The sequence below is a fragment of the Lemur catta genome, chromosome 7 (genome assembly GCF_020740605.2).
Source record: "Lemur catta isolate mLemCat1 chromosome 7, mLemCat1.pri, whole genome shotgun sequence".
Taxonomy (NCBI): Eukaryota; Metazoa; Chordata; class Mammalia; order Primates; family Lemuridae; genus Lemur; species Lemur catta.
Window position 1 is genome coordinate 62773474 of NC_059134.1, and position 12940 is coordinate 62786413.

General features: G+C 44.2%; 1 protein-coding gene across 1 annotated transcript in view; it reads right to left on the minus strand.

The window, feature by feature from the left end:
• Window positions 1-1652, minus strand: part of DCHS1 (dachsous cadherin-related 1) — a 35386-nt gene extending 33734 nt beyond the window's left edge. Inside the window, exon 1 of the mRNA XM_045557397.1 lies at window positions 1351-1652. The gene's annotated coding sequence lies outside the window, so the exon portion shown is untranslated. The remainder of the gene's footprint in view (window positions 1-1350) is intronic.
• Between the last annotated feature and the right edge of the window lie 11288 nt (window positions 1653-12940).

The window sequence follows — 12940 nt, forward strand, 5'->3', positions numbered from 1 at the left end:
AGCCTCTTGTTAGTGCCAGGCCTCTGGGACACCTGCTATGCATGGGCAGCTCCAATGAAGTAAACTTATATGATGTACTGACAGTGTTTCCAATAGATGTGAATTGCTGTGACAGTGTCTCCTGAGAGGTGTTGGTGCATGTCGCAGCTGATACAGCATCTTGTGAGGGTGTGTGTTGTCAGTGGACAGTGTCTCCGGAGAGGTGTTGACAGTAACAGTGTCTCCCATGGTATGTGTTGGCCTTGAAAATGATCCTGCGGCAATGTGTTGGTTGCAACATTTCTGCCGTGGGTGTGTGTTGTCACGAGAACAGTTTCCGTAGGTGTGTGTTGGCTTGACAGAGTTGACTGTGGGTGTGTGTTAGTTCTGACAGTGCTTCCTGGGGGTGTGTGATGGCTGTGAGGGTATCTCTTGAGGATGTGTGTTGCCTGGACTGTGTCCCTTGTGGGTTGAGTAGGGCTATGTCTATGTCCCCTGTGGGTATTTGAGAAGTTGACATAAGCGACAATATTTTTCTGGCCTATGACCCTGTGGCTGCAGGCCCAGCCCACGCCACACTGAGTTCATTGTGCTTCTAGATCTCTCTCTCTCCCCACCCCCTCCATGTGGGACCCAGGCCTGGGGTGACCTCCCTCTGTCCCCTGCACAGGATTCTGATCTAGGCATCTCGGACACTCCCAGTTGCTGGGCACTGGTTTCCTCTTAGAACAGCCGTCTGGGTGACCCACCTCAACTTCAGGCTGAGCCTGTCTCTCCTCTGCTTGTCTTTACTTCTCCCCCCTCTGTTTCTTTGTCTCTGTCTCAGTTTGTCTCTGTCATACACCCATCCTCCACATTCTGACACATGCCTCCCACAGAGCCCGGCAACACACGCGTGCGCGCGCGCACACACACACACCCTCACAGGGACTCGCTTACCATGACACACACTCGCTCTGACCCACACACCCTCAGAGTGGCATGCACATGCACACTCGGCCAGAGACACACAGACACACAACCTCCCGGTGCACGCACACAGGGCCCAACAGACACACACAGACACACAACCTCCCGGTGACACGCACTGACTCACACTCCGACGGGAGCAGCACACACACAACCCTGCCCGCACCCCACACCCTCGCCGCCACACGCCCCGACTCGATGACACGCGCACACAAAGACCCCCAGGCCCTGCCCCCACGCTCACGTTCACGCTCGCCCTCGTCCCGCAGGCCCGGGCCCCCCCTCCCCCATTGTCTCCGGCTCAGAACAAAGCCCCCGGCTCCAGCGCCGCCGCCGCAGCCCGGGGGAGGCCGGCGGGCCGGGCGGGCGCGGCCGGACGGGCCGGAGGGCGCGGACACTGACCTCTGCGCGCCGCGGGTTCCCTCGCCCGGTGCCGGGCGCCGTCCGGCCGCGGTCAGCCCCCTGGGCAGCGCCCGCCCGCACGGGGCCTGGGGCCGCGCATCGTCCGCCGCTGCTGTCTCCCGGGCTCGCGATCCACTTCGGGCAGCCGGCCGTCGGTCCGCGAGCCCTCGGCCGACGATCGGTCCGTCTGCCGCCGCCGCCGCCGCCGCCGCCGGGGCGCCGCCTCCTCCACAGCCACCCCGCGGAGGATGCGAGCTTGGCCGCCGCTGCCCCGCGCCCCCTCCCCTCCCCGCCGTCCCCTCCTTTCCCGTCCCCTCCTCCCCTCCCCCGCCCTCCGCGCGGTAACCCGAGCCCCCGCCCCTCCGCCCGCCGAGCCGCCGCCCCCGCCCCCACCCGCGCTCCGCGCCGCCGCCCCCCGCCGCCCGCCCGTCCTCCCTCCGCCCCTCGACTTCCCGGCCCCAGTCCCCGGCTCCGGCTCCGGCCCAGCGCGCGCCGTCCCCGCGTCCCGGTTCTCTCCGCTTCTCCCGGCCACTTCGCCCCGTCCTCCCCTCCGATCCGGTTCTCTTGCACCCTCTTTCACTACTGTTCACCTCCTTCTCGTCCTCCTCTTCCATCTTCTACCCCTATTCCCCACGGCCCCTCTCCTCCCTCACCGTCCTAGTCGCCCGTCTCCTCTTCTCTATCGTCCTCTTGCTTTCTCCCCATCCCCTGCTTCTCACCCCGTCTCCCAACCGTTTCTCCCTACCCTTTCTCCCCTTTCTCTTCTCCCCACCCCCTTCTCCGTATCCCATTCTCTCCATCTTCTTCCCCACCGTTCCTCTTATCCCTTTCTCCCCACCCCTTTTCCATATGTCTTTCTCATCTCCTACTCATCCCTTTTCCTCACACCTTCCTTCTCTTCTCATCCCGTTTTTCCTTATCCCTTCTCTTTGGTCATCCCCTTCTTCTATCTTAATCTTTGCCTTCTCTCCTGCTAGTCACTTTTCATCATCCCTTGCTCTTTATCCCTTTTCTCTCCTTCATTCCCTAGGGTTCTCTTTCCCTCACTTCCTCCTTATTCCAAATGCGAGGCTAGAGATTGGGAGGTATGGGAAGGAAGAGATTTCGGGGTAGTGCTCTAACTCACAGTACGCTCCCCAGAAAAATAAAGTGAGAAGGGAACTGGGCAGGGAGGTGGGAAGGGGTTTGAGGAGCCAACTTGGGAGAGGTGAAATCAGACAGAGATGAAGAGTAAGCAGTCTTAAAGGAACTAGAAGAGTTTTGATTCCTCTCCTTCTGGAGGACTGTGGGTAGACTGTGAGAACAAAAGGTTTTCTGGACTTGAGACGTGTACAAACGGTACAAAGAAGTCAGAAACTTCTGGGGAGAAAGAACAAGTTTCAGTTAAAGCAGAAGAAGGGAGTGTGATTTTGGAAGACAGGAGCGAGGGAGAGGCTGGGGTCCTTGATGACATCCCAGTCTCTGGCTTGAGCAGCTGCGTGGATGCTGGTGACACTGGCTGTGCTAGACAAAAGGAGCAGGAGGAGATTGCAGCAGCTTAGTACAGAAAGATGATGACTTGTGTTTGGGGGCTGCTGACTTTGAAGTGCCTGTTGGGTAGTAGGTCTATACCTTAGAGGAGCGGTCTGGGATGGACATAAATATTTGGGAGTCATCTGCAAATACTGTATAAGCTTGAATATAGGGTGAGGTTTTTGCTTTTTTGTTTTTTCCAAAATCATCCCTCAGGAAAGAGGGAGTAACCTTATATTTGAGTCCTTACAAAGTCTCTCATATTACAGGGTTTGCTCTCATTTACTTTATTTTGAACAACAAACCACTGGATAGGGCAGTATGGTATGGTGACTAAGCTTGTGGACTGTGGAGCCAGACTGCCTGGCTCGGGGTCCAGACTCTGCCATTTACAAGCTGTGTGGCTTTGGGAAAGTTACTTAACCTGTCTCTGCCTCAGTTTTTTCATCTATAAAATGGGCCTAAGGATTAAATTATTTAACATATGTAAAACACTATGGACCTGCCACAGAGGAAGTGCCAATAAATGCAACTATTTTTACTGTTTGGGCAAGACCGATTAACCTGAAATGCCCTGAACAACGTTATTTTGGATGCTTGTAGAGGTCATTTGCCACAGAATTCATAGTCAAAGAAATTAAACACAGCTTTGGTAACTATTCCTGGTGGTATGACCTCACAACTGCATGTGTTGGATGTCTCTAAATATGCATTTTAAAGATTGCTTTAAAAAGCAATACAGTAGTACTTTGGAGAGGCTTCTGGGATGCTGGAAATGTTCTATTTCTTGACCTGAGTGATGTTATATGAGTGTTTCACTTTGTGACAATTCATTGAGCTGAGCACTTATGATTTGTGTCCTTTTCTGTATACGTGTCATATTTCAGTAAAAAAATTAATAATTAAAAATATAATTTTTAAAAAGCAATACATTAAGTGATTTTTTTAGAAGTCATGAATATACTCTTGCAGGATGCATGCCAAAAACCAACTGCCCTAGTGTGATGCAAATGGGACTTGTGACTTGAGATAAAGTTTCCAAGGACTGCATCATCTGTGGATTCTAACTGTGCTGTGTTCTCTCCCAAGCCCTTCACTTAGACTGAAGAGAAGGTCATCTGTTCTGGGAAAACATGTAAGATGGCTGAAAAAGTGACCCCAGCGATGAGAAAGACACTGCCTTTGAGGATGCATGTTAAGAGTATGCATAAAATTGTTTAATAACTTATGTGAATGGAAACAAATAATATTTATAAATCAGTATTATATGATATATGAATCTATTTTATTTTATTTTTTTAAGAATTGCAAAATAATATTTATTCTCTCCTTTCCAAAGTCTTTAGGAAGTGAAATTCTAAGCATCAATGAAAGGGACTCTTCTCATTTTTTTTAAATTTCAGCATATTATAGGGGTATAAAAGTTTAGGTATGTATATTGCCCATGCCCCCCACCCCCTCCCCTGAGTCAGAGCTTCAAGCATGTCCATTCCCCAGATGGTGCGCATCGCACGCACTCATTATGTAGGTATACACCCATCCCCTCCCTCCCCTATATCTGCCCGACACCTAATTGGTGTTATTCCCAGATGTGCACTTAGGTGATGATCAGGGAAACCAATTTGCTGGTGAGTACATGTGGTGCTTATTTTTACATTCTTGGGATACTTCACTTAGTAGAATGGGTTCCAACTCTATCCAGGAGAACAAAAGAGATTCTATATCACCATTATTTCTTATAGCTGAGTAATACTCCATGGTATACATATACCACATTTTACTAATCTACTCATGTATTGATGGGCATTTGGGTTGTTTCCACATCTTTGCAATTGTGAATTGTGCTGCTATAAACATTTGGGTGCAGGTGTCTTTTTTTATAGAATGTCTTTTGTTCTTCTGGGTAGACGCTCAATAATGGGATTGCTGGATCAAATGGTAGGTCTACTTGTATCTGTTTAAGGTATCTCCATATTGCTTTCCACAGGGGTTCCACTAGTTTGCAGTCCCATCAGCAGTGTATGAGTGTTCCTGTCTCTCCACATCCATGATATATGAATTTAAATATGTGTATAAGAAAATCTGTCAACTAATAGAAGTAGAACTTTTAATTGTTTCATTCTCATCCTTAAAGGTATAAATTTTCAAGTTGGTCAAAAAACTTTTTGGATTTTCTCACTGGGAATAGAGGAATCACCTTAGGTCTGGGTTGCCTTATATGGTAAATGTGGCAGGTGGCATGTGGCACTAAGGGAGTGAATAAGATTGCTCAGGGAGAGCATGTACATTAGAAAGAGAAGGTCTAGGGCAAACCCTGAGAAGTTCCAACAGGTAAAGGTTGAGAAGAGGAGGAGCAGCCCTCAAAGGAAAGTGAGAAGACATAGCCAAAGAAGGAAGAGAAAGAAAGGGAGGCAACAATGTCATTGAAGTCAAGGGAAAGTCCAAGGAAGAAGACATGAAGCAGGGAGTGGTCATCAGGGTTGAATGACACAGAGGAGACCAGTGACGTAAGGATGGAAAAATATACATTGAATTTGGCTGGGGTTGGGGGTAGACAACTTGGGGACAACAGGTAGGTGGTGTGGTAGGGATGGAAGCTAGCCAGCATTCAGTAATAAAGGAGTGAGTAGAAGGTGAGGAACTGAAAATTTGGAATAGAGATTATTCTTTAAAGAGGCTTGACTACAGGGAAGGAAAGAGACCTATAGCCAGGGGAGGGGACAGTGGTTTTAGGGAGTGAGAAAGTTTTTCAAACAGAAGAACCTAAATTCATTTATTTTCTTGCTTCCTTCATTTATTGAAGACACATTTAAATGTCCTCTATGTGCCAGCTTTATAGTTAAGATACACAGTTAATTAAGACATGACTAAGGAACTCACAGCAAGCTGTGAAAACAAACCTGCAAATTAGCAACATAAAGTATAATAAAAGGAGAGCATGGGATTGTGGACACGGGGGTTTTCCTAATCCAGATTGGGTTTGGGACATCAGCAAATAGTGCTGCAAAGATGACACTGGAACTGGATCTTGAAGGATGAGTAGAAGCATAGCAGAGGAAAAAGTTGGAGAAAGGACTTGTAGGCAGAATAAATGGCAGCATATTCAAGATCACAAGGGCATGAAGGAAAATAACTCTGGCCACGAAGGGTGGTATACAGGCAGCAGTATACTACTGAGAAGACTGACTTGGCTGAAGTGTTGGGCATATGGGCTACTGTAGGAGGAGAAAATGGGAGGGATAAATGGGGCCAAATCATGAAGAATGTGATGTGTCATGAAAAAAGTCCAGGCTCTGGGGAGCCATTGAAAGGTTACTTAATGACAGAAATAAAATGATCAGGTTATATGTTGTCAACCACATTTGTCCACAACACTGAGGATAAATGGAGACCAGATAGGAATTAGTTTTAATTGCCCAGCTTATAATGAGAGTCTAAACTAAGGTAGTGATAGTAGTATTAGAAAAGAGAAGTAATATATGAAAGAAGTTACAGAGACAAATCTACAACACTTGGTGGATGACTAGAAGTGAGGGGGTGCATGGGAAATTAGAATGTAAGATGGATTCCATGTTCCTCGGTTCTACATTAGTGATGCTACTTATGAAGGCGGAGAAACAAAGGAGGAGCAGGTTTGTGGGGAGAAAGGTAACATGATAAATTTGGTTTGGGATATGGTGGGTTTAAGATGGATGTGAGTTATCCAAATGAAGATGTCTAATTGGCAGTTGAGTATAAAATTTGGAACTCAGAAGAGAGCTGAGCTGAGGATAGACTTTTCAGAGCCATCAGTATATAGGTGGTAAGTGGAACCATGAGAATGGATGTGGTTGCTCACAGGGAGTGTGTAGCAAGAAGAGTTTCGGGGCAGCCTTTAAAGAGGTGGGTAACAAAAGAAGAGTCATGATGAAGATTGAGAAGAAGCAACCCACAAAATAGGAATCAAACAGGAGAGTAATGTCCAGTGAGTTATCATAGAAGCCACGGAAATAAACAGCACTAGAATGAGAGTTGTCAACAGAATGAAAATGCCACAGTAATATGAGTCTGACAGATCTCCATTGGATTTTGGAATCAGGATGTAGCTGATGATCTCAGTGATCAAAGGAGAGGAGGGAAAAGATACCAGGCCACAGTGAGATAAGGATGAAGTGGAGGTAAAACAGCAGTGATAGGAGTGAAAAGTTAATTGCACATGAAAGAAACCAAATTTGAATTAGCTTAGGAAAGAGGGTAGATATGTTGGCCCAGGTAACCAAACCTGGGACATGACTGGCAAATGGAACCAGAATCTAATATCATCAAGACTTTCTCTGTGTCTCTGGTTTCTGTTTTTAATTTCATTTTATTTTGCTTGTCAGCTTCATTTTCTCCTATTGATTTTTAAATCAACCTTTTATTTGGAATAATTTTAGATTTATAGAAAAGTTGCAAAGATAGTAGTAAGAGATCCCATGTACCCCTCACTCAGTTTCCTCTAATTAACATTGCCTAACATTGGTACGTTATTATTAACTAAACTCTAGACTTTGTTCTGATTTTGCCAGTTTTTTCACTACTGTCCTTTTTCTATCCCAGGATTCAGTCCAGGATACCGAATTGTTTAGTCATCACATTTGGTTAGTTTCCTCTGGTGGGCAACAGTTTCTCCATCTTTTCTTTTCTTAAGACCTTGACAGTTTTGAAAAGTACTGGCCAGGTATTTTGTAGAATGTCCCTCAATTTGGATTTTTCTGCTGTTTTCCTTCTGATTAGATTTGAGAGAAAGAATACCACAGTGGTGAAGTGGCCTTCTCACCATATCATATCAAGGGGTACATGATATCAACATGAATTTTCACTGGTGATATCAGCCTTGATCACTGAGTTAAGGTTGTGTCTGCTAGGTTTCTCCACTGTAAAGCTACTTTTTTTTTCCTTTCCATATTCTGTTCCTTGGAAGTGAGTCACTAAGTCCCATACTTCAGGGCAGTGGGGAGAGGGAGGACATTAAACTCTGCCTCCTAGGGAAGTATGTATGATATATATTATTTAAAATTCTTCTGTATGGAAGATTTGTCTCTTCTCCTCCTTCCTATTGATTTTTAAAATTAATGTTCAAATCCGTATTATATGTGTACTTAGTTTAAAAAAATAGACCCTGTAACAACAAATTCAGAAATCCCGGGGAAAGACTCTGGATGGCCTGGGTTGATCCAGGTACCCATCCAGATCAATCTTGGGAGCAGAGGGCACAGTCACTTAAAAGGTGGCAGCTCCCATTCAGACTGATTATTAAAAATGCTTTGGCATACACCTGTCCTTTTGCCCAGGGCATACTTTGGTCCCTTCCTCTATTAAGTGATCTCTCATTTAACCTTCAGGTCTTAGCTGAATCATCACTTCATCACAGACATCCTGCCTGACCTCTCTGACTGGGTCAAATTCTAATATTACGGGTCGTCATAGTGCCTGATTCTTCTCCTTTGTGGCAATTACGATAGTCTCAAGTTTACATTCTTCCTGGTGTTAAATGTCTATATACTCCACTAAGCAGTAAACCTGCTGGTTCACCATTGTAGCACATATATGCTGTGTCTGCAGAAGGAGAGAGAGAGAGAGAGAAAGAGAGAGAAGATAAGTAATGGGGGTGGCAGAAGGCAGAAGGAGTGGGGAGGAGGAAGGGTTGAGGGAGAGCTGCTTGGAGGAAAGCAACAGGAGCGTGTTTAACACCGTGGGTAAGGAGCTGAAGGAAAGAATGGAGCAAGGTCTCAGAGGAGAGAGAAGGGACTGAAGAATTAACCATGACAGGGAGGGATTGTTCTTTACCAGGAAAAGAAGTACATCTTCCTCCAAGACTAAACGGGAAGATGAATGGGGATGTAGATAAGTATGTGTGTGAGGCTATGTGGCAGTAGGGGAGGAAAGCGGACAAGGCAGGAATCTGAGGCCATCTTACTTGATGATCTCATTCTCTCTGGAGAGGAGTTGGGATTTTGTGGGAAATGGACGTAGGGGAGGCAGTATGTTAGAAATCTTGAGGAAAGTTTGAAAGGAGTGGAGACACTGTTAAGGGTAATGATGGCTGGTGGCCTTACAGGCCTAAAGGACCAAGGAGTTGAGGATGCTAGTGAGAGAACAAAGGATACAGGCACAACTACACCTAAGACCTTGATGAGAAAGAGGGAAGGTCATTTCATGACAACACTGAAGAGGGTAGAGGCCTGTATGATAAAATGGCATGATTCTCAATGGTTGGTGGGTAGGGATGGAGAAGTATTTGTCTCTATTTGAGCCTTGGGGAGCCTGGAGAGTGGGGACTCTTTCCCTCTCCTCCCCAGACATGTGGAAGAACGTGCAGAAGTGGAGTACTTAAGTGAAGCCAGTCTCTTACAGAGGAAGTGGAGGCTCAAAGTTGTATAAAGGAGCTGAAAATTCAGAAGTTTGTCACTATGAAGTGGAGGTCCATGATGAGAAGGGCTAAAAGGCAGGGAAGCAGTGGGAGGCCAATTAACTAGGGGCAAGGAAGGGCAGCTCAGTGTAGAGAAGACCAAATGGGGAAGAAAAAATGACCCAAAAGGTCTGGCTTGTGAACAATGATCCTGAATGACAGGATGAGAGGCAGACAATTTTCACTGGCTCTGTTATTCATCTGTTCCTTCTTAGTGAGCAGGAGGCACTGGGTATCATCAGTGCTTGGTTTCAGACTGCTCCAAGCCTTAGCACCCAGTTCAGAACACTCATAAGTCTCAAGTCATTAGAGCTTCTCAGTAGAGCTCAGCCCTGGAAGAAGCGAGCAGGAGTATTAAAAAATGGCCAGAGTCCAGCACTGTTTGAGTTGGGATCTTTCAAGAGTTAGGATGTGTTCCAGGCTCCGAAGGGCTTCAACTCCCTGTAGAGACTCTAGGAAAGAAAAAGGAAATTCCCTATTCTCTCCCACAGAGCAAGAGCCAGAGAAAGCAGAAAGGGATGGGATCTAGAACACAGGTGTAGGGATTAAATGTGGAGAAGAGGAAGGATTCCCCTCTCCACTGGGATGAGAAGTAATGAAAGCCAGTTCTGTGGATTTCAACTCACAGAGTGATCAATTTTCTGGAATTTACCAATTTTGTCAATTCACCAAAATTTTGTTTCTTTTAATTATGTATAAAGCTTACATTTTGCATGGTTGGGCTGATTTTAACAACTTTTGAGGATTTCTACAAAGTATCAGTTGACCAATTTAGTTTAGCTTAGTTTTACTTTTAACTTATTTGCAGCTGTTTCGCTGAAGTCATTTTGCTATGGCTGGCCAAAGTTCAGTGTCTTCTAAGTTTTTCCTTATTTTGGATCTGTGACTTTTGGAAATGGGAATTTCTTGTTCATTTTACTCTGCAAGTGTTGTGCAATGACTCAAATGTCAAAAATTTTGTCAACGATTAAACAATATGGGGGGGATTCTCTCTTCCAAAATATTTTCCAGACTATAGAAATGATCCCTGAAAGTATAGTCGTAATATTTTCAATCCAATAGTTTGCCTTTTTCTTTAACATTTTTTGCGCATTTGTAATTTTAATAGGTATTAGATGTGGGCTAAAATATGGCCCTACTGTATTTCTATACTGGTTGGTAAACAGTATAGTAGTTACGACAGTATCTGATAAAATTAATAATATAATATAAATTCTATTATAAACTCATTATTTTAAAACAGTTTTTCCAAGATATCATGATGGCCATCAATAAATGAGTCTCCTACCATAGTGACATCTGAAAAATATTTGCAGAATTTCTGCCAGTTCCGTTCATATCACCATAGGAAGACTGTATTTTAGGAGGATCTCTGCTTATCCTTAGTGATCATGTAGTTGTTACTACGTATAAATAGTTAAGTTTTTACTTTGGCTTTATTTATTATTTTTTTTAAGTAACAGCTTTATTGAGATACAATTTACATGCCATAAAGTTCATCCTTTAAAGTATACAGTTCACAGGGGATTTTCATATATTCATGGAGTTGTGCAGCCATCACTACAATCAAATTCCGAAATATTTTCATCACCCAAAAAGAAACCTCACACCCATTAGCAGTTACTCCATTTCCTCCTCCCCCCACCCCCTGGCAACCAAGAATCTACTTTCTGTCTCTATGAATTTGCCTGCTCTGAACATTTCATATAAATTGAATCATATAATATGTGGCCTTTTGAGTCTGGCTTTTTTCACTTAGCATAATGCATTCCTTCATTCATGTTGTAGCATGTAGCATGTATCAGTACTCCACTTCTTGGCTTAGTGATATTCCCTTGTATGGATATACCACATTTTGTTTATCCATTCATCAGTTGATGGACATTTGGATTATTTCCACTTTTGGGCTATTATAAATAATGCTGCTATGAACATTTGTATATATGTTTTTGTGAGGACTTATCTCTTGGTTATATACCTAGGAGTGGAATTTCTGGTATCGTATATAACTCTGTTTGACAGTTTGAGGAACTATTTGAGGAAATTTGCCAAACAATGTCTAAAGCAGCTATACCATTTTACACTTCTACAAGCAGGGTATGAGGGTTCCAATTTCTCCATATCCTTGCCAACACTTGTTATCTTTTAGATGTTACCCAGGTGGATGTGAAGTGGTATCTTGTTGTAGTTTTGATTTGCATTTCTTTAATAACTAATGATGTTGAAGATCTTTTTATAAGCTTATTGACCATTTATATATCTTATTCTGTGGCTTATTTCAAGATTTTCTCGTTGTTTTTGATTTTCTGTAGTTTTTGATTTTCTGATATGCCCAAGCATAGAATTTTTTCAATATTTTTCTTACTTGTTCTCTGAGCTTTCTGAATCTGTGGCTTGCTGTCTGTCATTAATTACAGAAAATTTTCTTCAAATATTTCTTCTGTTCCTTTCTCCCTTTCTTTTTTCTTCTCTGGTGTTCCCATTACATATATTTTATACCTTCTGTTAATGTCCCACAGTTATTGGATATTCTGTTTCATTTGTTTTGTTTTGTTTTGTTTTGTTTTGTTTTTGAGACAGAGTCTCGCTCTGTTGCCCAGGCTAGAGTGCCGTGGCGTCAGCCTAGCTCACAGCAACCTCAAACTCCTGGGCTTCAGCGATCCTACTGCCTCAGCCTCCCGAGTAGCTGGGACTACAGGCATGCGCCACCATGCCCGGCTAATTTTTTCTATATATATTTTTAGTTGGCCAGATAATTTCTTTCTATTTTTAGTAGAGACGGGGTCTCACTGTTGCTCAGGCTGGTCTCAAACTCCTGACCTTGAGTGATCCACCCACCTCGGCCTCCCACAGTGCTAGGATTACAGGCGTGAGCCACCACGCCCGGCCTGGTCTTGAACTCTTTTACCTTAAGTGATCCTCCTGCCATAGACTCTTGAGTAGCTGGGATTAGAGGCACCAGCCATCACACTCAGCCGTTTTTCCTTTTTTTTTTTCTCCTTGCTTTCAGTTTGGGAATCTCCTATTGACATATCTTCAAGCTCACTGATTCTCCTCTTGCCTATGTTCAAAGACATTCTTTATTTCCATTACAATGTTTTTATTTTATTTATTTATTATTATTTTTTTTTTGTAGCAAAACGCTGTTGTTTATTTTGAGCATCTGGGTACAGATGGGAGGAGGCAAAAAAGCGTCCACACTGAGGGAGAGGAAAGCCTTGGGTTTTATAGAGGGTTTCTCAGTGGGGAGTGAGTACCTGGGCCAGAACAGCCGCTGCATTCAATTTGTTTTTTAACAACCATTTTCAGGGACCCCTGCCCCAGTCACATCCATCCTTCAGCTCTGGTGTCGATTATACTCTCTTCTCTTTCTTAAAGAGATTATACTCTCTTCTCTTTCTTAAAGTTTTTAATTTTGCATGTACTTTTTTCTCTGCCACTTTGAAATATATGTAAATTATTTTATGAGCTAACAGGTCTTTTGTAATTTTTTTAACTTGGGGATTGTCTCTCTTTTTTTTATTTTTTATTTCAGCTTATTATGGGGGTACAAAAGCTCAAGTTATATACATTGCCCATGTCCCGCCCATCCCCCCGAGTCAGAGCCTCAAGCGTGTCCATTCCCCAGACAGTGCGCCTGGCACTCAC